Source organism: Gadus macrocephalus, chromosome 9, assembly GCF_031168955.1.
Source record: "Gadus macrocephalus chromosome 9, ASM3116895v1".
Lineage (NCBI taxonomy): Eukaryota > Metazoa > Chordata > Actinopteri > Gadiformes > Gadidae > Gadus > Gadus macrocephalus.
Genome location: NC_082390.1, coordinates 3,735,345 through 3,763,098, shown reverse-complemented (window position 1 = coordinate 3,763,098; position 27,754 = coordinate 3,735,345). Strand labels below are relative to the sequence as shown.

The window sequence follows — 27,754 nt, the reverse complement described above, 5'->3', positions numbered from 1 at the left end:
CCGAGAGGACATCAATTCTAAGGGGACATGGTTTGTCGTTAGGATTGTCTGGGTAAATTACTTAAAAATAGGTCATCCTACCCTGATGCCCCTGACCGTTTCGCAAATGTATAGTTGTCTAGAACAACATTTTTGGTTCTCTATATCAACGGCTGGAAACCAAAAATGCCTCTGGATGCAATCAGATGGAGCTACAACAAATCAGGGTGGTGCAATCATGGACATAAAAAGAATGGACCACAGACTGAAAAATGGCCACCCATTCATTCCTATGAAAACTCCTCAATGGCGCAGTAGAACATCAAGGAGAGATTTGCTTCCGCATCATGGGCGCCTAGACACGCCCTAGTCCGTGACGTACCGAATGCGGAAATATTGTCGTTTTCTATTGTTAGCATTGTAGCCTCACGAACGAGCACACTCGCATTGTATACCGACCATGGAAGTATAAGTTATGTGATGATTCTCTATGTGATCTTTTAATGACACTCCTAATTTACACTATTTTAGATTAGTTTTTAAATTTTTGACCTTATAAAGAAAAACACCTTGTATATAAATTTTCATTTTGTATTTTAAAACAAAAATCTTAATTACAACTCGTTTTTTTAATATATTTTTCTGTTTTTCTGTTTCTGAAAACGATAATCAAATGACCAAATATATACACGGACCCATCAGATCTCAATGACAGAAATACAATTGTGAGAGTCTTTTTATTTCAATATCCAGAGGAAATCAGAAAATACATACTTCTTTGTTAAAAAAAATGTGGTTATCTACCCTGATGTCAGGTGTTACCTTTTGAGATGTATGACTAGGAAACAAGATATCAAAGTGGAAGCACACAAGATAATCTTCTGGTATCATGCTGGTACCTGAACACATTTACTCATTGATAAAAGGTCAACACCGTTCTGGAAATCCACCCACAAAGAGCATGTTTTTTACAAAAACAGATTGACATTTGATAAAATTGGGACTAAAAAAGTTGCAATGCTTGAATATACTATTTGTGATTTTATAATCATATTTCAGTTGAGCTTTTCACATGATGTGTTGATGCAATAGCCTGAGGCTAATGCATTTATTACGTATTACATTTACAGTATTTTAAAGTCGCAATGTGTAATATTTAGCCCCACAAGGTAGCTGGCGGGAGACTTTCAGAATTGAGAACACTCAATAACAGTGTTCTGTCCACACTCACTCTATGATGCCAAAATGGCGTAGCAAGGCTGGAGGTTGGATATCTCGAGTGGGAGGGGATTTGGGAAGGTCGATAGTAAGATTCTTGTAAACAAAGAGAGAGGCACGGGCTGACCAGCATTTTTTATTTGTAGGATATGTCAGAGGATGTGTTTTTATTTAAAACATTATTGAAATCACTATCGAACTGAAATTGATGGCGTGATTCAATCTAATATATAATACAGTGCTGTCCTAGAGAAAGCAGTACAGAAACTGACCCAACACATCGATATTGGTTTGTGCTGTGCTGTTTGGTTCCGATATTTATCATGTACAGTGGAATGTGTATCATAACTTAGTAGGTGCTCTAAGACAAGCCCATGATTTAGACAGATAGAGAGCTATGATACAGCAGAGAGAAAAAGAGGGAGTGAAATGACCATCATATTTTATCAATGGTGGTATTCTGACCTATTTCCACCTAGAATGGAGATTCCTTGCGCCTGGCTAATCCAGGTTGATGAGGTCTTCAAACTAGGCTGGTACTGTGGCCATGAGGAAGGATGCATCAGTACATTTCACTCGACTTGACCCATTTGACTCCACTCAACTACACCTCAAAGGAATCTCTTACGATCAGGGTCAGCAGAAATTGTTTTGGGCATCGCCTGAGTTACAGTTCCGCTCAGCAAGACAATATTGATTTCAATTTCTAGTATAGACATGATAAAAAGCTATTTAACTGCTCTGGGGAGAAAAACATATCTGTCAGTGGCAATGGATAGACATGAAGGATGCCAAGACTTACAACAATGGCAGTGCGGAAGCAAGCCATGATGTCAAGCCTGTGATTACTAAATATTACTGAATATATCCGTCTGCTGTTTTCAAAGAAATTAAGCCTATTGCTGGAGTGTGCGTGGCAAATATCGTTATCCTTGATCTCTTCAACATTGTGGTCGATTAAATCACATGTTTACCTGTGTTGGCGTGAAACTGACAACAACTGAAAGATCATTCATCCTAAATTAAGCAATGTGTTTTATAATGCGGTCACATGTGCTAGTGAAGAGAAATTATGGGAGTAAAACCAAAAAATATACACATAACTAATCCTTACACTTTTTTAATATTCTGTTGATGTGTTTTGAACATCAAAAACCTGCTGGGCACTGAAGTTTAATTTTGTTGCCTTCAGATATTTAAATATTACTAAGTTGAAAGGCAAAAAAAAGAAATTTGATTTTGTTTGATGCGTACAGCGCTCTGCCAACGTTTTCCACCCAGGGTGGAGGTTGACACGAGGAAATGTGTCAGTGTTTATCCCCAGGTTTTTGACAAGGCTGGGGACATACCGAGCTATTGTTGTTTATGCTAGCGTTCGATGGCTGTGGGATTGAGTTTCGAGTCAGAACGGTGCTCGCAGTAAGACAGGAAGATGACATGTGCCATCCTTCAGCGATCATCTCTCAATCTCCCTGAACCGTTGAAAAATAGATCTTCTCAATGATCATGGCAATCCACCGAAGGCAGAAAGCCAACTGAAGCTATACTCTCGCCGCAGTCTATGGAAGAGCTTTACGAAAAATGTATCAATAAAGAGTTCCGTGACAAGAATAATAGTAAAAAGCTAACAAAGGAAATCCTATATATTCTGTGATTCTGTGATCAATAAAAAAAAAGCCTTAATAGTTTGGATGGTTTAAAATGATTGACTGATTAATTGTACACTTATGTTATGTTTTACAGTTTCACATGAAGCTGTGTATAGTCAAACTTAAAATAGGAAAATGAAAGGTCTGGACTGAGGATTCTGCCTGTTACTCTCCCATTGGGATAAGATGGGCTAGTTAGCAATTCGATTTCTCCGTTACCGTTTACTCTTGCAAATAAAGCCCCTGCAGGTGGATATTCCTGTACATAAGACGACCCGAGTTCCTCTTCAATGTGGACGGCGAGCACCGCATTCTCGTATATAGTTAGTGTGTCACAAAGTCCACGCTACACACCACCTAGATGCCTGCCACACTCAACCTAGTGTGGTGATGTTGAAGCAGTGTGGCGCTGGTGAAGCAGGGCGGGGATGTCGATAATAATACATGGCCTGGTACTCCATGTTCCCATGCAGGAGATTTCTCGTATGGGGGTGGCTGGTTTAACGAGTGCACACTGATTACTCAATGTGCCACAGGTGTGCATTCTCAACCAGCCTTAGAGGCCAATCAGACTCTGACGGGTCAGGTGTGCGTTCACATCACTGGAAATTATGGGGGGGGGGACATTTTCGCGACGTCGGAAAGTTCTCATGAACAGCACCTCATGCCGCTTTTATGATTATACTTCCATTTGGCAGCTGGGGCCAGTTTTGATAACAGAGTTGCCCAGTTGGTGACGTATGGTTTACTAGTGACGCGCATGAACATGGCGGAACGTGAACGTTTGACTCAATATAAAAGAATCAACCATCATATCATACTTTACTATTGATTGACCTTGTAACCGTCTGTTGGTATCAACTTCGCTCAGTTTTAAACGTTCTGTACTGGTAAACCAGCTCTAGATAAGGGTAAGTGCAGCCTTCCAAACACTGGCAATACAATGTGCTTCTCATTATTAAAAGCAAAAGGATAGTAGGTGATAGGCTACAAGGAAATAAAGGCATTTGAACTTGAAACTAATCCTACTTAGTTCCTTTTAGTTCTGACGGTCGCTCTCGGGAACACAAGTAAGCGTGAGAGTCATCACTGGCGAGCCGTCTCGTTAACACCAAGACCATGAACGCGCCTACACTCCCACAGTTTGCTAAAACTAATGATAACCTAAAATTATATTTTCTTTAATTAAATTAAAACTATGGGTTTCATTTCGCCAAAATTAACAAGCAGGTTAATAACTAACTAATAAATATCATATATTTTTTAAATGAAACAGAAAGAACTTAACAGTAGGCCTACTATAAATAATGATTTCACATGTGCATTAAACGATCAACTTACCATATGCATATTCGCTGCGACTCTGCATTTGATTACCCATGAATCCTTGCAACTGTACAATTTAATCAAATGTTACATTTGCTTTTAAAATGATTGAAAGATAGTGTAGAAATGTGTCAGGAAAACTAAGACTATAGATTCCACAGGTAGAAATTAAGAAATACAGCTGCACAACCTGGAAATATTATGCTTCGCCCTTTTTATTCTTACGTTTTTATTAAATTTCATCTTAATAATACATTCTCACCTTGAAGTTTATGTTTTAATTATACAGGCAGAATTATATCGGAAGAATTACATTGATCTACTTCTTAAGAAAAACTTGATTAGTTATTTATGGACATTTAATACAATATTATATAACAGGAAATTATCAGATTATATTGACTGGTGAGTTCATATATCCCTGACTAATGGACATTTTCTATTGCTAAGTATGCAAGGGTTCGTTGAATCTGTATATCGTCTACACGGCAAACCCAGAAAATGTGAATTTCCCTGTTGTCTTTAACTATTTTCAAGTGAAGTTGTTGACATGCTTACAAACTGACATGGCATCAACCATGGGCCAATGAGCAAGCACCATGTGCAGTGAACCGTGCGCTGTGGTTGGTGGGCCCATCAGTGGAGGTGGGGCAAAGGGGAGTATTGATGAGTGACATGTTTGTATGCACGCTCGGTTGTTTCTGGGATTGACAAGTGTTTGAGCAACAGTTGTTGCACTAGGACGTGGTGTTTTGTCTCCAGATTGCCATTCCTAATAGTAAGCCTACAACTATAATTAAGAGTTTAGTTAAGGCAGTAATACACATTATTATATGGCATTAGCATAGGGCTTAGGGTTAACCCTTAAACATTAAATTATGTATGAATGAATACCTTAGTTAATATGAACTTCATTAGTAAACATGAACACCATTATTAGATGACAGACATTAGTTAACTGTTAATTAACTGTTAGTTAATGCTTTATGCTTATTACTGCCTGCACTAATGTGAACTAATGGTTGGTTGTATGTAACCTTGTATCCTTATGTAAAGTGTTACCCTTTAAAGGCATATTGTACGATTTTCAGTGATATGCACTTTTTAATATGTTGTTGAAATTGGTTTTTACATCCTGACAGCAATAAATAACTTATGGGCAATGAAAAAGAAGCGAAAAAAAAACGAATTCTGTATCTGCTATAAACCTGTTAAAATGCTTACCAATCGGAGACATTGTACCCGAATCTAAAGAACCAATCACAAGCCTGCGCGTTCTCTCCCCTCTGTGTACGAGCCTGAGCCGGCCTGAGCGCGTTCACGGAGGGCAAAGAAAGCGTTGTTGTCATAGTAGTTCATGACAGTGGACTAGACCTAGTGAGCCTACAACGTTAACACGATGGAAGAAAAAAAACAGAAGTTACCACTGCCACCGTTACTTGCCCCGGTTCATCCTTTTAAAAAGGCAAGAAAAAGAAAGACAGAAAATGAAAAGGCAGCAACAAAAAAAAAGTTGGAGAATGCTCGAGGAAAAACGAGAATAAATATTGGATTCGCTTTTCAGCGATGGCGACAGCTGAGGGAGTTGAATGGCCTGAAAAGTGACGCAATGGTTGCCGTTGAAGTAAGCCGTAAGCAGCATTAGCGCTCGTGCACGGCTCTGTGTCGAGGGGTGGGGGCAGGGAGTCCTGAAGGGTGGGGGAGGAGTTAAACGGAACTCCGAAGAGAAGCTAATTTCAAATCATGCTAGCTCTCTCACATCGTACAGTATAGCTTTAAGTGAGTTTAACTGGAGAAATTTTAAACAGAACAAAAAAACGTATTTATTAGCTGGGTGTGTCAACCGTCGACGAAGGTCGGGGGTGCTTTGGAGGGCCTGCATGGGATTTTGGGGTGACGGTAATCCACCTAGTGCATCACTTGGCCTTTGAAGAACAATGAAGAATGACAGGAAGTCCTTTGACTCTTTTGGAACAGGGGTGGAGCTGGGGAAAGGGGGGGGTCATGCCTTCTCTGATCTCATTGCGGGGCAGTAACTGTTTATGGTTTGTGACATATCGTTGCATGGTGTTTCATTCGCCACCAGATTGGTAGTTGATGCGGCAGGTTGGCGTCGGTTCAGTTTTGGTACGAGGAGAAACACAAGAATGGAATAAATAGCTTTAGGGGGGGGCCCAGGGTAGGGCCAGGGTGGTCGCCTCGCAGCTGAAATGTACTGGACTCCACCAACAATGTCCGCCTGGTCAAGTCTACTGGTGGACCTGCTGGAGCCTGAAGCCTGACCCACCCGGTCATTTATGACGTTTCTGAATCCGAAATCTGTCAGTTATATATTAGGTGTTATGAACGAAAGAGTCGACTGACTACTCAAATGTTCGAGATATTCCAAAATAAAACAAAAACACTTTATGGCAATTTCTCACAAAATAAGTAGCTCCCTTTTTTCCCCCATATTTCCCTTAAATAGTGCTTGTCAATAGTGCGGCAGCCATAAATATCCGTCAAATGGGAGAATTCAGGCAATGCAGATAAATATTTGAGGACACTATAGCGTGCTATGTGGTCGGCTTACATATTCATGGTCTTGTGTGTTTCATGAGATCTGTTTCCGTGTCATGCGGTTGCTTTATTGTGTGCAACGAGGCCCATGATAAATATTAAATCATGGCCAACGCCTTGCAGTCTATGTGACTGATCGTTGATCCTCACAAAGACATTTTTCACTGGGTACCACACTGCCCTCCTCAAAACCCTGTATTTGTAGTCAGCCTCCATTTATAGGAATCCCTGAATATAAGACTATTCACATCCCAACACCGTATGTTTTGTCGTTAAGATTCTCATTTTCATTTTAATCTAAAGGAAGCCACGACATTGACCTCTGAGGTCAGTGACAAAATGTCTAAGCAAGGGGAAACAAACCAGCAAAATGGTTTGATTACATTGCTGGAATACTGCTTAATATTGCGGTAGCCACAGGAATGTCCCAAAAGTAGTTTATCTAAATTGTATCTACATCTGGCTATGGTGAAGGAAAAAGGTCATATTGGTTATGTGATATGCATTATTTAATAATTAATGTCAACCCAACCACAGTGACATGCAACGTGGACCGTTTTCCTTCCCCTCATACACTGTAAATGTCACGCTTATCCCGGGGATTCCGGTCCATTTGTCATTTGAGGAAGGTTGGAATCACGTAATTTAGATTCTGAAATGTCACGCGGTGTCATATTAAGGTTTGAGGCCCTACAACATCTCGCTGGCCCTGTGGGCACTCACTTTAATGAGACAGCTCAAACCGCCATTACATGAAAAATAAAACATGAATAAATAATTCCGGAAAGATCCGAAAGGTGCGGTCGGCAGAGGGAACCGCCCGTATTCATTCAAATGTTTAATAGATCAACACTTCAAACAGCGGCCTGCCTTTAACTCATTAAAAGGAATCTTCAGATAGGGGAGCGAGAGGTGGTCACAGATGATCTGAAGAGACGTCAAAGAAGAAACAAGGGAAAACAATGAAAACGGAAAACCAGCAGTTTGTTAACTCTCTTCCTTAAAATCCCTGCCCAGTCGAGTTGCAAAGGAACCCGTGTAGGCCATCGTGAGAGGCATTTGGATCCGCCTCCCTCCTGCCTGCCTGCCTGCCTGCCTGCCTGCCTGCCTGCCTGCCTCTCTCCTCCCAAGGTTGATAGGAGGCATGTACAGCTTTAAGCAACAGCACCCCTTACAGGCCATGGTGTGAAGTGAAACCCCTATGCGAGTCAGACGAGGGCGGCCCGTGTTACATCTGCTGAACTCCACCGGTCAAACGAGCCTCGGGGGAAATCGAGGGTGGTTTTATTGCATTTCTCTTTTTTTGTCTTTTACTTCTCGTCTTTTCGAATCTTTCCTCCCATTCTTGATGTGATTCCGACAGGAACGGACGTCTGATGCAGTGCACCTCCGTGTCTGCTCGAATCACTTGGACAGCGGAAGGATCTGTCCAACGCTTTGCTCTCACTCACTGTCTGCTGCGCGTTATGATACCCGCGCTGTCATGCAGGCTACCGTTGCGTGCATGTGGTTGGTGTTTGGGATTATTGACCCCTTTTCTTTTCAATGTTCTCGTTTTTTTTTAATTTATGCGTTGCACCGACCTGATGAATGCTAAATACCTAAACGACCTACCCTAAATACATCAAACTCTGAACAGCTGCAGCATTTTGATCTGCATCGGGCTTCACCCTTGGATGATCTCACGTGTTAGTCGTTAGAGTTGTTCTATATCATTGTGTAGGGTCTATATTGGATTATTTTTATTCACTGATTAGACAACGTTGATCATATCTGACGTAGCCTACATACTGTACAGTAATGTCGATGAAATGGTGCACATTTATGATTTATGTGTTTTTCACTCTACAAAAATGTTTCTCTGGACCCGTCTAGGGGACATTCTGAGAGATTGCAAAAAATATATGAATAATAAAGAATAATATCCATACCTTGACCACTTGTGCCTATACTGTTGACAATAACGGTTGAAAAGTTACAATTAGTTTGATCTAGTGAATCATTAATCATATAAATGGTACTATACCAACAGAATGAATGTTCTAATACACAGAAGAAACAAATAAATTGGTATTTATAGAGGGATGAGCTTAAGGCCAACGATTGGCTTGCTTTTAGACATATCTCCAAAGGTCCAGGCTAATGTGTCCATAAAACTGTGTGGTAGGGAAGCCTTAAAACGCCATGACTGTGATTCACTCATTGTGTACCTCTAATAGTTATTATCGGGTAAATGGTGTCCATTAAATGTACACCTGCTGCGCTAAAAGACGCAGTGAGGGGTCGCAGTGATTACCTTCATCTCCGAGTCAGAGGAAGAGCGAACGGAGCTGCTAGGCCTAATGCCCTAATGTCTGCAAATCAGAGCTGCTCAACGATAATGACACCAGTCCCTCTCTCTTATCCTCCACAGATGTGGAGCAATATTCAACCCTCAGATGCTCTCTCTCTCTCTCTCTCTCTCTCTCTCTGAGAGAGAGACATCAGAGAGTACATTTAAAAGTGCCGTGCCAACATTATTCTCCTTTTGGTCTGACTAATTTCATCCTTTTCCCTCTTTACTCCATTCTTCCCTTCTTTCTTCTGAGATTCATAAGTACTGCCCATTACCCTTAATGTCATTATTTCATTACCTAGCAGAAGCCAGGGTGCCCTCCCTTTCAGAGCGCGGGGAGAGAGGTAATGAATCCAGCCCTGGCCCAGAGCTTTGAACATGATAGCGATGTCTCTCTTCCCCCCATGTGGCCGTGGCTGATCTGCAGACTCACTCAGTTCTACATCCGAGACGCCACCATCAAGGTGAGGCGTTCGCTCTGTGGTACTTTGTTGTTTTTCCCTTGTTGAATGTTCAAATTGCTTTCCCATGTCCAAGTATGTTTTAAACCCCAATAAAGCTATTTTGAATTGGATGAAATTGAATTAAAGTTATGGTGCTGGGGGGGTTCTCGAAGCGCTGAAGGGACGACGACCAGAGGTGAGGCTGTGCATAAAGAGCATGAGGAGCATATTAATGCCACTGCAAGTGTCTGGGTGAGGGTGTGATAGTGCATACGTGTCTACCTAAAACGATGTGTGTGTGCGTGTGCGTGTGTGTGTGAGCGTCTTAATTAGTGATGTGCGTGTGAGCCTGTGTCTATGTGAGTGTGTGTGTGTCTAAGTGCGTCTGAGTCTGAGTCTGAGTCTGAGTCTGAGTCTGCGCGCGCGTGTGTGTGTGTGTGTGTGTGTGTGTGTGTGTGTGTGTGTGTGTGTGTGTGTGTGTGTGTGTATATGTGTCTCAGTTCGTGTGACTCTATGTGCAGTAGATTGGGAGGAGGGAAGGTGTGATAATCAGCTCCTGAATACTCACTCACACTTTCCCTTCCACCGCTACTTTGACTTGCCCCCACATTGGAGCTCGCAGCAGGCATAGAGCAGAGATCGATTTCCGTTGCCCTGGGTTGACAGCGGTGAATAATCAGTGCTGAAGGAAGAGAACGCTTTAACGAAGGGAGTTCTAGGGTAGAATAGCCCAGCCTGCTTCAGGTGGAGCAATCAAAAGTTCAAATTAACGCAAATTATTTTTTGGGGGCCAAAATGCATTGTTGTCCAAGTACCACCTTGAGAATAAAAGGACTGCTGTTCAATTGTGTAGCTAAAGGGAGCCAAGGAGAAAATGATTAGTCATATCATATTAATATGGATACACAGTGTAACAGTAACTAAGCAACGCTTTTCTTGTTGCTTTAGAAATACCCTTTTGGAAAGAGCTAGTCGTTTCCAGGTAGAACTTTTACCGTTACAAATCAATCGTGTCCTTTCTTAGGCCGATTTCAAAGCTCAGTGCGACATGTATCAGTCGGGATTCATCACGCACAAAAGCCCCGCAATTAAGTTTCCGCTCAGATCAAGAAAGTACCCGTGTTTAATCCTAATGCGCACTGAGGCGCTGCCTGATCTACGGGGCTCTCTCATCCTCCTTCTCTGTTTAATGTCAATGGATCTTAGTCACATCAATGGGTTCTTTGTGGCGGGATACCAGTTTGGAAGACAATAACATTGCTTTTTGGCTGTTCAATGCCAAACATTTAGGGCAGTTTGATGGTCAGCGTTGTGTCTCTCTCTCTCTGTGTGTGTGTGTGTGTGTGTGTGTGTGTGTGTGTGTGTGTGTGTGTGTGTGTGTGTGTGTGTGTGTGTGTGTGTGTGTGTGTGTGTGTGTGTGTGTGTGTGTGTGTGTGTGTGTGTGTTGGCATTAACCTGCTGTTCACTCAAGGGTATAGGCGATAACCGTCAGGAAGGTTAAACCTGATGCTAACGTCCAGACTTCCAGTCATCATTCAATAACATTCTACATAATGTAATGACTGATCTTTTTTTCTGCGCGTGCGTGCATGCCTGCAGTGTGTTTGTGTGTGCACGTGTTGTGTTTGTGCGCGTGCACGCAGGTGCGCGTGAAATGGCATTCACCAGCTGTTCAAGGGTAGGCGACTTCAGCCACAGAGGTTATACCCGACGCTAACATCACGACTTCTCAGTCTTCATTAATTTACATTCGATGCACTCAAACGACAAATCTTTTGTGCCAATGTGTTTGCATGCGTGCGTGGGAAAGCGCAGCCGCCATGCAGTAACGTTGCGCGTTTCCCGACTTTGACGAGCGCTGTAGGAAGCGGAGTACAGTCATTACGGGGCCGCGGGCGGCTCCAACCACTTCGAACGTAATGCGATCATCGGTCGGTGATGACACCTGAGCCTCATCACAACATCGTCAACCAGCTCTTCCGGGCCGCCACGGCGTCAGACGGCGAGGGCAGCCAGCGACATACGAAGGCCCCGCTGAGAACCATCTGTGAACGCGCGGGGCGAGCGAGCGGCGAGTCAGGATGCAACGGAATAGCAATCAGGTGGTGACACGGGGCGCCCACGCAGACTCAAGGCAAGGGTAAAGGCTCGAGGAGAGAGGAAAAAAAAAAAAAATCAGAATCAATTCGCTCTCCTTTTCTTTACATCTTGGTCTCCTTTTTCTCGTCTTTAAATTCAATTTCTGTGGCCTGTAGGGAGGGAAGTGGAGCGTATTGACGGAGAGAGAAGAAGAGAGAACTCTACTCTGTATCTAGGTCACCTCCCTCCATCTCCCCTTTTTCCTCTCTCTAACTTTATCTCCCTCTGTTTGACCCCGAGTCCACATCGTGTTTCTATTTTATATAAATAATTAGGAATTTAAATCGTTTCTCATGAATTTGAGTCATTTGAAGAATGCCAATACTTGCTACGACTGCTTTTGCTACTGCTACTACTAGGCTACTACTGCTTCTGCTACTGCTACTACTACTACTGCTACTACACTTCCAGTAGACCAGGAACTGTTTCCAGTGCATTCCATCCGTCTGTGCCATATATCACAATCTGAGCGGAACAGTTTCTTCCCCGTTCTCATATTAAATCCACTGGTCTCCTCTCACTGCACCTCTAAGTCGAATCCCCCCCTATGTCGTTCTTGGCTGCTGTTGTAACTGTTGTAATTCTTTATTTTCATATTTTGTGTCTTATGTTTGGCTGCCCTTTTCTATTTTCTTCCCTCCCCACTGCTGGCTCACAGTGCTGCCTGCTGTGCTTGGGGGATAGACATGCAAAGGAGATACATGGGGAACATATGTATGTAGGGAAGCTAAGCTAGGAAGAGGTGGGAGTGTGTGCGTGTGTGCGTGCGTGCGTGCGTGCGGGGGGGGGGGTTCCAAAACACTTTAACCCTGCCATATGCCGACATGTGTCTTCATTAACATATATGTTGGGATGTTAATTGCAGTTGCATGATTCCATAAATATTCCATCCAACACTATGAAGACACCATCCAGCTATGAAGACACCAAACTATCTCTAGTTTTGTTTCTTGTATTTTTGAAAGATTTTTGGAAAATTAAAAGCATTGGCATTAGGTGTTTTGATGGCAGGCTGCCAGATTCAGAGCAAAATGTGTGTGTATGCGTGTGTGTCTGTGGGTGTTGTTTGCACAATGCACAAAAGGGTTTGTTCGTTGTTTTTGTGCATGTCTGCCTGCTATTGCATGCAGAAGCATGTACTGTATGTCTATAAATGAGTGTTTGCGTACGTGCACACGCATGTCAATGAACAGGGGTCAGGTAAGCAGACACATCCACAGGTCAATCAGCAGAGAAACACAACAGGTGATGTGTCTACTGTGTGTGTGTGTGTGTGTGTGTGTGTGTGTGTGTGTGTGTGTCTACTGTGTGTGTGTGTGTGTGTGTGTGTGTGTGTGTGTCCGCGGTGAGCCCATATTACTGTAACAGATCCCAGGAAGGTCTAATCCACAGGGGGTCTCAGTGGAGAGGTACATTCCCTGAACCACCCACACCACACACACACACACACTTCTCCAACTTCTACTTCCTCCCCCCCCCGGGGGTTCCAGACTCCAGCCAGATCACAGAATCTGCAGGTGGGAGAGGGAGAGAGAGAGAAAGAGCTAGAGAGAGATCGACAGAGTCACTGAGAGATAGAGCCAGAGAGAGAGAGAGACTTCCAGTGTGTGGATGAGAGAGAGCGAGAGATGAGATGAGATTAATCAGCAAAGCAGAGAGGGAGGAGGAGAGATGAAGGGAGAGAGAGATGTAACAGCAAATGAGAGAGATAGGGAAAGAGGGAGATGGAGAGAGCAAGCGGTCATAGATCTCGCTGCTGTTGCTGTACAGACAACATGTAGAGGAGGGGAATAAGGGAAGAGAGGGAGAGCACAAGAGAAAACAGACGGTTGAAGAGAGAACCAGAGGGGAAGAGAAGCTTAAAAGCATCAGTGGGAGGAAAAATATCTTCTGTAAAATATGAGAGAGAGAGCGAGAGAGAGAGAGATTTTGATTGTTAGTATGATGCATTTTATCTTACTTTTGTGCTTTGGCAATGTAAAAGCTCTTCTTCTATGCCAATAAAGCTAGTTGGAGTTTGAATATTGAGGGAGAAAGAGAGATAGCGGGCATGTTTTGCTTTTAACCCATCCATACCATTTCTCACCATAAGACAGCGGAGGAAATGACTTGTTTACTCGGCCCGATTCTTGTTTATGTGGATGAGTCACAGGATGGCTGATTTTATTACCTTGAATAACTGTGGAAGGGGGAAATCTTCCAGCCTATGGCATTTATTATCCAAACTTTCCCATGGAGCAAAATCTGGTGAGAACTTCCGGTGTTTTGGTAACCCATTTGGATTAGCTCAGGATTTGGTTGATGCGCTAGATGGGGAGCATTGTTGAAGGATGAGGAGGCTGGCTGATGAACCTGCAAGGTTAGCCCTCTCCACTAGAGGGCAGTGTTAAGTTCTTGCATGGCTGTGCAGTGTTGGAAGGTGGTTTACCTGTTTAGGACACAAAATACGCTCAATATTCAATATTGGATTGTGTGTCTCTGTGTGTGCGCATGCATGTGGGCGTGCGTGCGTGCGTGTACAAGGCTGTATGTGTGTTTGCATGTCTGTCTAGTTCTGTTTGTGAAACACTTCCCCAGCACGTAGCCAAACCATTGAAATGCACACACACTTTAATACAAACACGATTTCAGTACAAACAAAAAACAAATAGAAACAGATCAAATCTAATAAAACTGTATGCCTACCGGGCATGGAAAAGCAAATCTTTTATTCTATACATATATTTTATGCAAGACGTGTTGTGTTCTTTCAACGGTGTAACCGGCAGTTAAATTAAAAAGGCTCAAGGGAACACAGGTTATTATTGCAAAAGTTTGTGAAAACCATTATCGTAAAATACTATTAGTAAGGTTAAAAGGGGTTAGGAGTTAAGGACGAGGACTTAAGGGCTAATCTCCAAAAGTCGATGTCTGTCCTGTTCGATAAAACAATTGGTCCGTTTATTCCCAAAACTAAGCTCCTTCAAGATATTAAAGAAAAAGGCCTTTTGTCCTCGATCGCAAGCATTCCATCAGTTTAAATAATTATTTCATTGATGAACAATGCTCTCTCCGCATTGTTACCTCTGTTCATCCTGACCTATCACTTAATATTAATTATTAATCGACGTAGTTCAGAGTTTGTAACAAACTGTACCTAACAACTGACATTTATGTCATCCTACACATAGGCCATGGGAAAGGTAAACAGCGACTGCACACAATCTCTGTGAGCTCACCTTGTAAACAACTCAGGGCGCGCAACACAAAAGGGTTCGCCCATTAGTGCTGCAAAGCGCTTCTGTCCCAGACCGCACAATGGACAGGGAACGCTATACGTATGTGGTTGCTACCGCTGGAGAAAGATGAAACTCAAATCGCCGCATTATGACGCCAGCACAACTTTCTCGGTTACCTCGGAAAGTAACAGTCAGGGTCAAGATCACGAATGACCTCTGAGCCTCTGCCAGCTGGCTTTGAGCACGCTGATTGACAGCCAAGTTCATTTTTTTAAAGCAGCGATAAGGAGCAATGGACTCTGAAAGTAGTGTAGGCAGTGTAGAGTTTGGTCGTGGCTGAGAGTGTCGGATGTAACTTTCAGCACTTAAAACGTACCCGCTGCTGTAAATTCTGCTCCTCTTCTCCGCAAGTGCTGAAGGGTGAATGGGAGGCACTTTGGATATTTTCCAAAGCCTTTTAGAGAGATAGAGAGGGTGGACGAGGGAGCCATGAATACTGTGGAATTGGCGACACTTAAAGAAAATCAACAACTGGTTGTTTCGGGCGATGAGGTTTTGTACCCTTTGTGTGACTGAAAGGAATATACAAAAGGAATGTAATGCTACACGTGTCGTCTTGTCTTGTATTATGTAGTGGAAATGGGTCGCGAAACACTGTGCATTTGTCTGGATTAAAGAGTCGAGTCCCTAATGTGGATTTAAATCACACTCAATGATGCACTTGATGCCCCATAAGAGCCTTCACAAATTGTATTAAAGCGGTGTTCAAAATTTGTTTTTCTTACGACACCAACACTAATCTTAATACTTTGTTTATATAGTAGTCAGTATATAATGTATTCGTTTATTTATGAGCGCTTACTCTGGTAAATGCAGATAAGTCCTTGGAGCTGGCCAATCGGCTTTGAGCCAGGCGGTGAGTCACCCCGTTTACTCTTCAAGGGTTGATCCGGTATATGACACCATTAGAATCAAACAGTGATGTCATACACAGGCATTCAAACAAAAATTGTAATGTTGTGTCCTTGTCAAAGCCACTTTTTACCTAGAGAAGCAGGATAGTCGAGTCAATGGTTTGGGGTTGGACTCCCAGCTAAATAAAACCCAGTTTCAACTGGTTAATCGGTTGGTATCCTTGAGATAGATGGTCAAACCCAACCCGCTCATGAGTTACTCTGCTAAATGGCCCAAGTAACCAGTCCACCTTCTTTATCGCTGTCTTTTCAGCAGTAAGCGTCGAGACTGAGTTGAAGTGCGATATAAATAAAGTTGCCTTGCCTTGCATCAAAATACATGCCACAGGAGACAGACTTGGCTTGTGAAGATCAAAGAGCAAGAATACACTTGAAGTTCATTTCCGGGTCTGACATTGTTTTTTTTCAGTTTACTTCTCCACCTCCAACCAACACATTCCTACCTCCCCTGGAAGGAAGGTGTTAAAAAAAAACAGACTCAGAAGCATCTATGAAGATCGAAGAGCAAGAATAGACTTGAAGTTAATTTCAGTTTTTTTCAGTTTACTTCTCCAACTCCCACAAGTACATTCATGCCTCCCCTGGAAGGAAGGTGTAGTCAAAACAGACTCGGAAGCACTTGTGAAGATTGAAGAGCAAGAATACACTTGAAGTTCGTTTCCGGGTCCGACATTGTTTTGTCCAGTTTACTTCTCCACCTCCCACCAGTACATTCCGACTTCCTCTGGAAGGAAGGTGCAGTCAAAAAAAGACTCAGCAACCCCTCCAACTGCCTGGGATACCGCTATAGTTCGATACCCTCAGACTCAAACAGGCAGGTGGGACAGTCCGACCGGTTGAGCTTTTATTCAGTGCAAGTTCACTACAGATACCGGCCCTGAGATCAAGGCGTCAGCACTAGAGTCCCTGATTGCCACATTGGACATTGGCAGTGTTGTGTTTCACCAATGGGTTTAAGTCATTCATGAAGAAAATAATTGCTGGAAACACCCAAGCACAAAATAAAAAGATAGACATGCAGGACAGCAGTGTTATGAGAGTAGCGTATGTGATTTTAAAAAAACACTGATTTTAAAAATACATAGAATATATAGAAAACAGCAGAGGAGATTGAGGCAATCACATCCTTAATTACATCTGTCGCAGTCGTTCAAATGAGGCTATTAGCCTATCTAATACTGTTTATGCTGAGACTGCTTTGATTTGTTACCTGTAGGGGTCTGTGTGCGGGCTTTGCGCACCACCAGCAAGTGTGTGTCTGTCAGGTGAAAGCTAAATGTCAAGGGAAAGAGAAAAAGTCTTTCGACCACTTATGTTCACTCGTTTCTTGTAATGGTTTATTCGTTTCCCAGTATAATTTTTTAGAAGACAGTTTTTTTTCATTTTTGATTTGTATAATAAATGGCCTACAATATTTTTTTGAAGAGACCGGCTTCTAACAAATTTGAGGGTAAGGCGCTCACGATTAAAGGAGAGCTCTCCTGTGATGGGATCTCGGGGGGCATCGACCTTGAAGAGGTGATGCTGGACGCTCTCAGGCCAGGCGCTCCCCATCCCTAGCTGCGAGGACATCCCCAGCTTTGAGGATCTCCGAAGACAGGCCGGCAGACACTTCTTCGCCCCTCAGAGCCTAATTGTTTGTCAATTTACAAATTTCACAAATTGCTTGCAGAATTGTGCATGCCTTGACACTAGCCGTGTTTACATGGATACTTCTGATTCAATTAGAAGTTGAAGAACAGCTCAATCGAAATAAATCATATACACGCCTCAATCGTATATAATTGTCTATATCGCCCATGGTTAAATAAATGTTTAGGCCTACTAGAAGGATTTCGAGCAATGTTTTATTCGCGAAGACTGCAATATTTATTATAATATAATAAAAAGGAAACTCGATCTCTGAGCAATCGATTTCAGCACGTTCTTTCTGGACGGCACCGTTTACGAACGACGTAAGGAGTGTTCCCCAAGAAGACTCCTAAGAGAGCGTTCAGGAACCACGCCTATAGAGGTAAACAACTTTGATCAGTCTAAATCTATAGAGTCTTCGTAGCGCCCTAAGAGAGAACCTTATCAGGAAACCGAGCCCTGATCGGTGCATAACGAGCCACTGGCTACAAATCAAACACCAACAACAGCAGTCAAAAACAACTATCGACCAGATGTTTCCTTGACAATGCAAAAGAAAATACTCAAAGCACAGGGAAAGATATTTTCATTTCAGCTGATTACGTTTATAAAAAATAGAATGAACCCTGCCCCCCCCCCCCCCCCCCCCCCTCCCCTCCGAGTAACATCTTACGTTATTGTTCATCCATGAGATAACTGGGAAACACGAATGTATGTGTACACACTGCAAATATGTTTAATTACATTATCGATAAATGCATGCGCTAATCTGACATCTGTGTGGATTAAAAGCTTGAGGCAGACGGACTTAATTTATTCCATTGACAAATCTGTTACATTGACAAACACGCATAACAAAAAATGATGCGTTTGTTTTTACATGAATTATCCAGCGCTTCTTGGCCGTAACAACTGCAAGCTCTTTCAACATCTGAAACCGAGTATCTCCCCAGCGCTGGCTGCCAGAGACCGAGTCGAGCCGGAGTTCAGGGAATCACGCGCGGATTGATTTAATTGTTGATACATTATTTTCTTTATTTACATTGGGAAAAAAAACGGTACTGGTTGGCTCGTTGTTTGACGAGACCAGTTTCATCGTTCGTATTCCAAAATATATATTATGTGAGAGAGAGCGAGAGCGAGTGAGAGTGAGCTCTTTGGCTATCCATTCACCGCACTCTGCTTCGGGAGGACAAAAGCATTATAATTTTCTGGTCTGATCAAACATATTTATTCAAAGTAGAAATTTGCGGTGGGAGTGATTGGTGTGTAATTTACCCAGTAGGGGGTTCCCTCTGTCCCTCTCTCTCTCCACGGCGCCACGGGACACAGAACGATGACAGTGATGAAATTAGCCGATCTGAGCCTGAATGTCTGACATTTCAGCTCAACCCGGTGCCAAAGCGCCAGTCGTGAGTTTCTTGTCGGCTCTTTCTGCTCCATACTGTGCCTTTTGCTTCCTCCATAATGCGCACATGATGGAGGACACAGTAGGGAACCGGAGCTCTAGACAGCTACCATTTGAAACCTTTAGAGAGTTTTTTATTTTTAAGAGTTTAAAAGACCAAATTCTATGTTTTCTATTTTGTTTTCTAATCGAGCAGTATAGATCACGTTCAATGACAACAAAGCAAATTAGATTACGTAAGATTCTATCAGATTATACACATGGTAAAGTAAAGATTATATTATGTAAAAACTGATTCTGCTATATCAGATCGGATTATTATAGATTAGATCATGTTGGATTGTATCAGGATATGTTACATCATATTACAGATTATCGTATGTAGATGATGAGGTCAGACAACATTCAATGAAACAAAACGCATTCATTGTAACTCAAGAAAATTGTCTTTGAAACTTTAAAATGCATAATGTATTATGTTGCCCTGCCTCAACTGGAACCTTTGCTGTTTTTGTAGCCAAATGTTAGCATGAAGGTTGCAGTGTGTACGATTGTGTTGCATCTTGCGGTGAAGTTGTAGGTTGCAATCAACTGTACAGCCCCCTCACCTTTCCCTTTCCAATGACGTAGGACGGAGGTGCTACAGCAGCCTGTACCGGACGGTAAGATGCCAGTAATTATGTCCAATGTGTCGTCTACCACAGCATTGAGAAGCCAATAAGCGCCATGTGATGAGGTTAATTTATAGATTCATAAATAGCATTTAGGTCTTTGTCAGTAAAACTTAAGGCTGAAAGTTAAAAGTTGAGCAATAAGAAAGCGATTAAGATTCAACACTTAAAATACCTTCACTTGTCTGTTCTGGGCTATTGTAGCAACGTGGCTGTGCAAGACTATGGCCACTGTGGAAGTTCAAATGAAAAGCTAAATCGAATGTAAAGAAAACACGATTATTTTATTTTCATTAAAATTACATAATTCATTACATATTATAAACACTATCATTATATACCAATTACAAAATTCCTATGATTAGCATAATCCATTTCTGCCCAATCCATTCTGCTTAACAACACTTCATTCACCTTTAAGGAGTAGCCTACATCTTTCACTTCTGTCCAAGGCTGTTCATTAGCCCAAAACTAAAGCAATATAACGTGTCAGTAATACACAAACAGTGGTGATTTTGTGGAGTTACTCTTTAATACCGTGCCATGTTGCTAACAGTAGCAGCTTGTGTAGTGTGTAGCTAGCCGTGACTCTCCCTGGGTGAGGAACCACACCCTGCTACAACACAGACACCATTCATACTCACTGGGAAAACATGTGTAACGTTAGCATTTACAGGTGTTCAAAATAAAGGTCAGTGTGTGTGTGTGTGTGTGTGTGTGTGTGTGTGTGTGTGTGTGTGTGTGTGTGTGTGTGTGTGTGTGTGTGTGTGTGTGTGTGTGTGTGTGTGTGTGTGTGTGTGTGTGTGTGTGTGTGTGTGTGTGTGTGTTTTAAGCGACCTCACCTTGCCAGAGCCAGGCTGATGACACTCTGGGGTAGGGTGATGATGCACACCTGTGGCGCATTGTACAATCAACAATCAATTGTGCAAACAATGCACCCCAGGTTAAACCAGCCATGAACCACACACACTCCAGTTAGTTTGTTAGTAAGTTAGTTAGCTAGCTAGTTAGTTCATGCGTTAGTGAGTATGGTGCTTAGTTAGTTAGTGAGCAAGCTAGTAAGTCAGTTAGTTGGTCACTTAGTTGGTTACTTAGTTAGTTATGCAGAATCACAGCCCAAAACAGCAAGCAAGTGACTCACTAAAAACAGCAATTTGGACAAGAGCATAAACACACCTGCCAAACTGACTGAACCCCGTTTTGTCGGCTGCGTCGAGCGCAAGTGTCCCAGAGGGCACCATACAGGCCCCAATATGACGACCTCTCCTGACCCTGAGCTCTGGGAAAGAGCATGGAACAACTCCACAGTCCCAGAGGGAATCGGAGAAGGGACATGGAGGACCTCAAGAGATGAGGTATGTGCCTCAAGGACCGACATGTAGATGAAGTCAAACAACGCAACCTGAAATTATATTAAAAGAAACGAGTAAAAGGGGTTGCCTGTGTATTTAGCATGACATGTTTTATTCTTTCTTTGCGTCTCTTTCGTTTTTTTCTTTCTTCATTATTGAAGTCTGTTTCTTTCGTTCTAGCCTCCCCCCCTCCCTCCTTTCTTTGATTGGGGTTGTGTTTCTTGCTAATCTTTTTTCCTCTCCCTCATGTTCCTTTCTTTTGCTTTCCTCGCTCTTTGATTGCGAAAGTGTGTGCGTGCGCGTGCATGTGTGCGCGTGTGCAACATCCGTTTTATAGTTTTTCCACATTGAGTCACCGCTGCCAATATCGTTGATAATTTGTGACCATTGGAGGGGGGGCCCCAGAGAGTTTGGCCATCATTTCCTCTCTGTGATCAACCGTACTTCTATGTTATAACATCACAAGGATTATACAGTGTAAGTGGTTCATTCATAGTCTAGACGGGGCTACCGGGGAAAATACCCGTTTTCATTTTCTGCACTTTTTCCACCACACCTGATCTGCAATGGTCAATATTTCTTATCAGGGTGGCTCTTTTTAAAACACAGAACTTAAACAGTTTATTTAAAGTATTACACTAAATAAGCAGAGAACTGTGGAAAGATCCGTTCAATTTGAACCTTTGGTGCGATTTAGTAAAATTCATATGCTGTTTCCAGTGATTCCAGACTTGACTTGTTCACCACGATCCTCATATCCTAAACTGGCAGCTTGTCTCTGTTAACCTCAGAGACCAGTTTTTTCAAAAGTAATCCTGTGGGATTTCGGATCAAGGATTGGATCGAGTCTTGGAAATGGATTTTTCAAAGCAAAAGAGGGAATCAGAGCTAAAATCAGAACATGTAATCAGATCTGACATTTGTTCTCGATCAAACCTGCCCTTTGGGTTAGTAAAAATCTTGAACTCGGTTTGGGATCTATTTGATCCAAAAAAAACAGGATTATCCTGATCCCATCGGAAGGGTGGATTCAGTTGGTTATCCTGAAATTTGGATTCCAATGTTCCTTTAAAAATTGGCATAAAAGTAAGATGGATCAGGTGATCCTGGATAGCAGAACATGGGATTTCCAAATCCGGATCAATTTGATCCAGATTGTTTTTTTTTTAAAACTGGGCCAGATCAGGCTTTCATTAGATGAGAAGATATTTACTGTTGCAGAATCCCTTGTGGCATGACCTATGAACCGTGACCTTTGACCTGGCCTGCTCGACGGGTGGACCCCAAGGGTGTTCAAATTATATGGTGGACTGCCGCAGCCCGACTATATTTTGCCTTGCTCATTAACGTCTGGAAAGTCTGCAATTTCCAAATACATGTATAATACGTTCATAATAAATATGTTTGCCCTGAGAAAAAAATAATGGACGTCTGAACCAATTAGGTTTAATTCATGCCAAACACACACGCATGCAAACACAATTTATATACAATGCATGCTTACTGTTGCTGACCTACCGCACTCGTTATTTATCTGGGTGGACAGCCCGTAAACTAAAGTTTGTCACTACTTAGTGCAATCTTACCTATCGAGAGGGCTAGGTGCGACGTACTCACCGCAGGTCCACAGCCACAGTAGGCGAACAGCTCTCTCTCTCTCTCTCTCTCTCTCTGTGTGAAGTGCCGCACCGGCACCTCGTCTCCAGGTGACCAGCCCGTGCTTTGATTCCCGTCGTTCAGTTCCCCGGCGTACAGTGTTACTACAACCACAAAGTTCTCTCATGGAAGTTTCTTCAACAAAACCGTGCGTCCTCTGTTTTAATCCAACCAACTGGGAGTCTCACCTGCAGAGAGCCGACTGCAGAGACTCTCTAACCAGGGTCTCACCTCCTCAGACTCACCTGCAGCCTCAGCTGCTGCCATTTACAGCTAATGAGCACCTCAACACCTAACTCTGTGTGTTGAATCTTGTCAGCAAATCGTTTTGCTGAACCGATTCTAATAATCCAGGACACAAAAAAAGAACTTCTGTTACCATCACTATAATTCTTTATGATAACGTGTGCATCAGCATTGATTAAAGTGAATGAATGTACCCTTATGTCTCACCGTAATACAGTTCAAAAAATCTGTAGTTCGTTAGTAATAATAATAATAATAATAATTTATCCGTTTTTTATAGCGCTTTTCTAAATACTCAAAGACGATTAACAAATAAGAAAGGAATACATACAGACAGTACAGACAAACAAAAGGGAAAAAATAAACAGCACCACAACAATAGGCAACACATTAAGAAGACACACTAGTAGTCCTGGCTGTAGTCCACTGAAAAATATTGTTTTTGTTGATGTTTGATGAATTATTGTCTTTCTGAGTAGCTTAATAATATTTTCAGACATAGTAATGTCTTTATTCCATTATTCCTGTTTCACTGAGAAAAGGGCCTTTATTTTCTTAAAAATAGGTTTTTTTCAGATGTTCTCAGCGATGTTATCTTTACCTGCTTTGACCTATCTGTTTTCATGAAGTCTCCAGCTTAGCTCTTTATCCCTCATTTCTCATGCATCTTTTCATATTATTGGTATTATTTAACCCCCCCCCCCCCCCCCCCCCAAACACACACACACACACACACACACACACGCACACGCACACGCACACAGACCCACACTTCACAAACAACGCAGCACCAAAGCGGCCAGCATCAGGGACCGGGATTCAAACACGTAGAGCTGTCCTGGGAGAAAACAGAGCACATGAATGGCGACAAGGGATTCACAGATAGGGTCCTTGAGCCTTTGAAAATAACACAGATTAGGGAAACAAAGGATTCTAAATCCGTTCAACTCCTCATTAGCGCATCTTATCACCTAAAGAAGTTCTCATCCAAGTTTTGACTTGTGGGTGTCGCCTAGCCTGCAGGCGCCAACCAGAAAGGTCTCTTCGCGATAAATCGCCATGTAACCCGCGTGCCAGGGCCACCTTGACATCATATTTGCCGTACACCAGCAGTACCGACACGGTGGGTATGAATTAGGTTTTATTTATCTTTTCCACTCCATGAGGTGACACCATTAAAGGCATGCTTCTCAACAGATGTCGTCGTCGCTCGCGTTTCTTTCCTGTCTCCAAAACTGGATCCAGATCAGTCACTACGTTTGTGTTTGTCAGAAGCAGCTCGTTATTCTGACATTCAGTTTGTAGGTAATGAGCAGATTGTTGTTGTCGTTCAAAATCCTGTTGTAAGTAGCCCGTCTTGTTTTTAACCAAAGTTAACTCACAGCGACGTGGGGGCCTAAGATCGTATGCATTAACTGTAAGGGACAGTCAGCGATTCATATAAAAGACAATATTTGGAAAGCAAACGCCGACCTCGCTTGCTCTGGACAGGAGTGAGATCATCGCGACCCTTGATCCCCTCCCTCCCTACCACACTGCTTTCTCTCACAGACTCTTATGAAAGTCTCAACCGCTGCTCAACTGACACCACCACCACCACCAGCGCCGCCACCTCCGCCCCTCCCAACAGCAAGGTCCTGTCCCCCAATAAGGGTCCACGTATGCGAACCTCTCCCCCACAACACTCTGGACGGGATCGTGTGGTGTTGGCACGCTAAACAGCTGGTTTCGGTTCACTCTCACTTATCTCTGGGCTGCTTGTTATGAAATGAATAGGAAAAGATTAAACGTCTTGGCTACCAAAGTAGGGATTGTTTTTCTTGCTTTAAATGACTAAAGCATGGGGGTAGGGGAAAGGACATTCACAGGAAATGACAGTTATAATTAAATCAGTTAAGATGATAAGTGATTGAACAATTACAACTAATGACAGACGTTTATATTCGGGGCAAAGCACTTAAAAAAAGTCACAGAAGGACCTTTTTTTCCTTTTCCAATAAACCGTTCAGTAAATGGGGTTTTCCCCTCTTATTTTTTTTTTTTTCGGTTAGGCAGTAAAGGGGTCCTACTGCGACCGCTGCAGAATGCTAGTCATAAGGGCCCTTTGTTCGGTAGCACTGTAGCACAGTACGGCTATAGTGAGCACAGTTGGCTAACTGTGATTTAAACAGACCATTGTCATTATCGGCTAATTGGGTCTGGGGTGGCTCCCCGGACAGCGAGCAGCGCTTTGGAATTGTCCCACTGGCTGTGGTCTCATCAAGGGTGCCGTAATGCGAGCAGTGGCGGTGGTCTGGCTTAATGCTAGCAGCACTCTAGCGAGGGGATATCAGAAGTTGCGGTGGAAGCCAAGCTCTATAGCTTTGCTTTTTTTTCCCCGAAGCTTCATTGAAGTGAAACATATCGCCGCGACGTGCGCCGCCCTACTCGTAATCACCTTTCATCCGAAGAAATCGAAATTGCCTCCGCTCCTTATCACGATCACGAAACCAAGATAATAAAGAATTAAATGTCAACAATGGACACTCGCGTTCCACAACAACCAGAAGGCGGGAAAAAAAAAAGCCATAGCACTTAAACATAAGTACAGCGCTTTATTCAAGTGAACCATTTGTGGACGTAACACGATGCAGAGTGGTTGTGCTGGCATGCAAGCCAAGGGGGAATATGGTGGTGATTACACAGAAAGTATGTGCTCTCTCGTGTTTATAGCACTGACCCACTAATACGAGTGTGTGACATCCCCCGGTCGAGGGAAGGCATGGCTCCTCGTAGGCGCGAGCGTGACACGGAAACAAACCGTTGGCGACGTCTCAGAAAAAGTATTAAAGTCACTGCTTGTGACACGCAGCAATAATCACAGGGGCTGACGTGCATCGCTGGAAAGGTCGACTGCAATAAAGGGTGTCTACTTACAGTCGCCATGTGTTGTCCGAAACACTGCCTTTCAACCTAACAGGGGGGCCCATGTAAGCTTTTTTATTTGTGGGCAAAATGGAAACTGATGGCTTCTGGTCCTTATCCGGCTTTAAAGCGATTCAGTTTATGTGCGTGACGGTGTAAGGTGTGTGTTGAGGACCTTCGCCACTAGGGGTGCTGTTGAACCATTTACCCCTGATGAAAATAAGCGTACAGAATTTGACATAAACTGTATAAACACTATAGGATTACGTTATTTGCGTATCCACTTCAAACGTAAGTCGTATAATAAGCGATATAATAGGCTTCGGGCAATTTTGCAAATTGAGTGTTAAGGAAGCATGACCATGAGTGAACTGTATATTTCTGTATTTTTGAATCACCACTTCCTTATAGCATTTAGATTCCCCTTAAAAACAACCCAATAAGCGGATCAACACCCAACAATAGCCCCTGAGGTGGCTGGCTTTGCTTTATGAAACGGTTTATTTTAAGTATTACACTGAATACTGCGAAAACTGTGAAAAGATCCACTCAAATTGAACCTTTGGAGAGATTAAGTATAATTCAGATGCACCAAAATACTAATTTATCCTCATATCCTTATCATCCCCATCTTGTCTTTGTAAACCTCAGAAGCTCAGGTTTTCATTAGATGAGAAAATATTTATCGTTGCAGAATCCACTGTGGCATGACCTATGAACCCCGACCTCTGACCTGGCTTGCTTGATCTGTGGACCCCAAGGTGGTTCAAATGATATTTCGGACCGCCACACGAGACCAGCCTCGGGCAGCCCGGCCATATTGGCCTTGCTCAATAAGGTCTGGAAAGTCCTCAGTCGCAGAGTTCGTTCAGGGGCGTCGTCAATCAGCCCTTCTCTGCAGCCGGTCCGACTCGCAGCCTAGTAGCCTACAAAAAAAAACGTTAGAGCTGTTAAAATGTTAACGCTATAATCTTCATTGATGTTACGATGTCTTGTTCCCAGATTACACCTATTCCAATGCAGCATTAATATTGTCGTGTCCATTTAGTTATCGTAGAAAACCGTCATCGACCTTACTCGCTGGAGTTTGCTGGTTTGCAGAGTGAGTCCTGTTCTCTTCGCCCGTGACCGGGTGGTTACATATTAGATCTTGAGACCGAACTGGAGCTGAGCACGCAGGATTTAGTCTGGCTACGCGAGGCTGGTCCTGGCCATCTGCCCAGTATAACGGGACCATGTAGCGCATCTACCACGTACAACCATTGCAGTTACATCCTAATTATAAGAAGAAAAGGGGCAGAATATTGTAGTGGTTGGGGTATTTCACTCCAGCCATAAGGGTTCTGGGTTTGAACCCCAATGTCCGCAGTCTATCAGCAGGCATCCCTGAGCAACATACCTAACCCCCTGCCTGTTCCTTAATTCCCTGTGTCTAAAGAAAAATACATTCACTGTTAATTGCTTTGGGCAAAAGTGTCCACTCAACTAGAATAGATAGTAGTCGGAAAAGCACAATAACAACGTCACGCTTGGACTTTTAAGGCTAATTCCAAACACACTCCCAATAGTAGCAGAGCTCTTCTGAAAGGGGAGACTCAGTATTTCTCGTAATGAGTAAATAAGCTTCCCTGAGCTTCCCCGGCTATCACTGGTAGATTGCCGGGGCTGTAGAAACCGCATTTGCGTTTCCTTCAAATAATGGGCTCGGGTTTTTCTTAATTAAACTCAAGGGCAGATTATCTCAACACAACAAATGAATAGAGTGGAGAATGAGACATTGATTCTGCCAAAGGCCCAGGAGTTCAGACCTGGCTTTAATCAACGGTTAAATGAGGTCCATCCTGTGGTTCCATTGGCTCTCTCCAAATAACGATTCCTGAAGTTTGCTCCTTAATTCCTCTCGTAGCTCATTCTGACCAAGCTTGAAAAAAGGGGTATGATGAAGTTCAAGGATGAGGGCGAGCACATTCAAGGCTGTATTCCAAGGCAGTCGGATACCTGCGAGACAATCCCTCTCAGACGTAAAACAACTCAAGTAACTTATT

The 27,754-nt window shown here is 42.9% G+C and overlaps 2 protein-coding genes across 2 annotated transcripts in view; both read left to right on the top strand.

Annotated features, from left to right (window-relative positions):
- sin3aa (SIN3 transcription regulator family member Aa) overlaps positions 1 to 27,754 on the top strand; it is a 533,056-nt gene that overhangs the window by 347,669 nt on the left and 157,633 nt on the right. The window lies entirely within an intron of this gene.
- The window catches only part of ptpn9a (protein tyrosine phosphatase non-receptor type 9a), a 282,448-nt gene that overhangs the window by 125,921 nt on the left and 128,773 nt on the right, over positions 1 to 27,754 (top strand). The gene's annotated exons all lie outside the window — the stretch shown is intronic.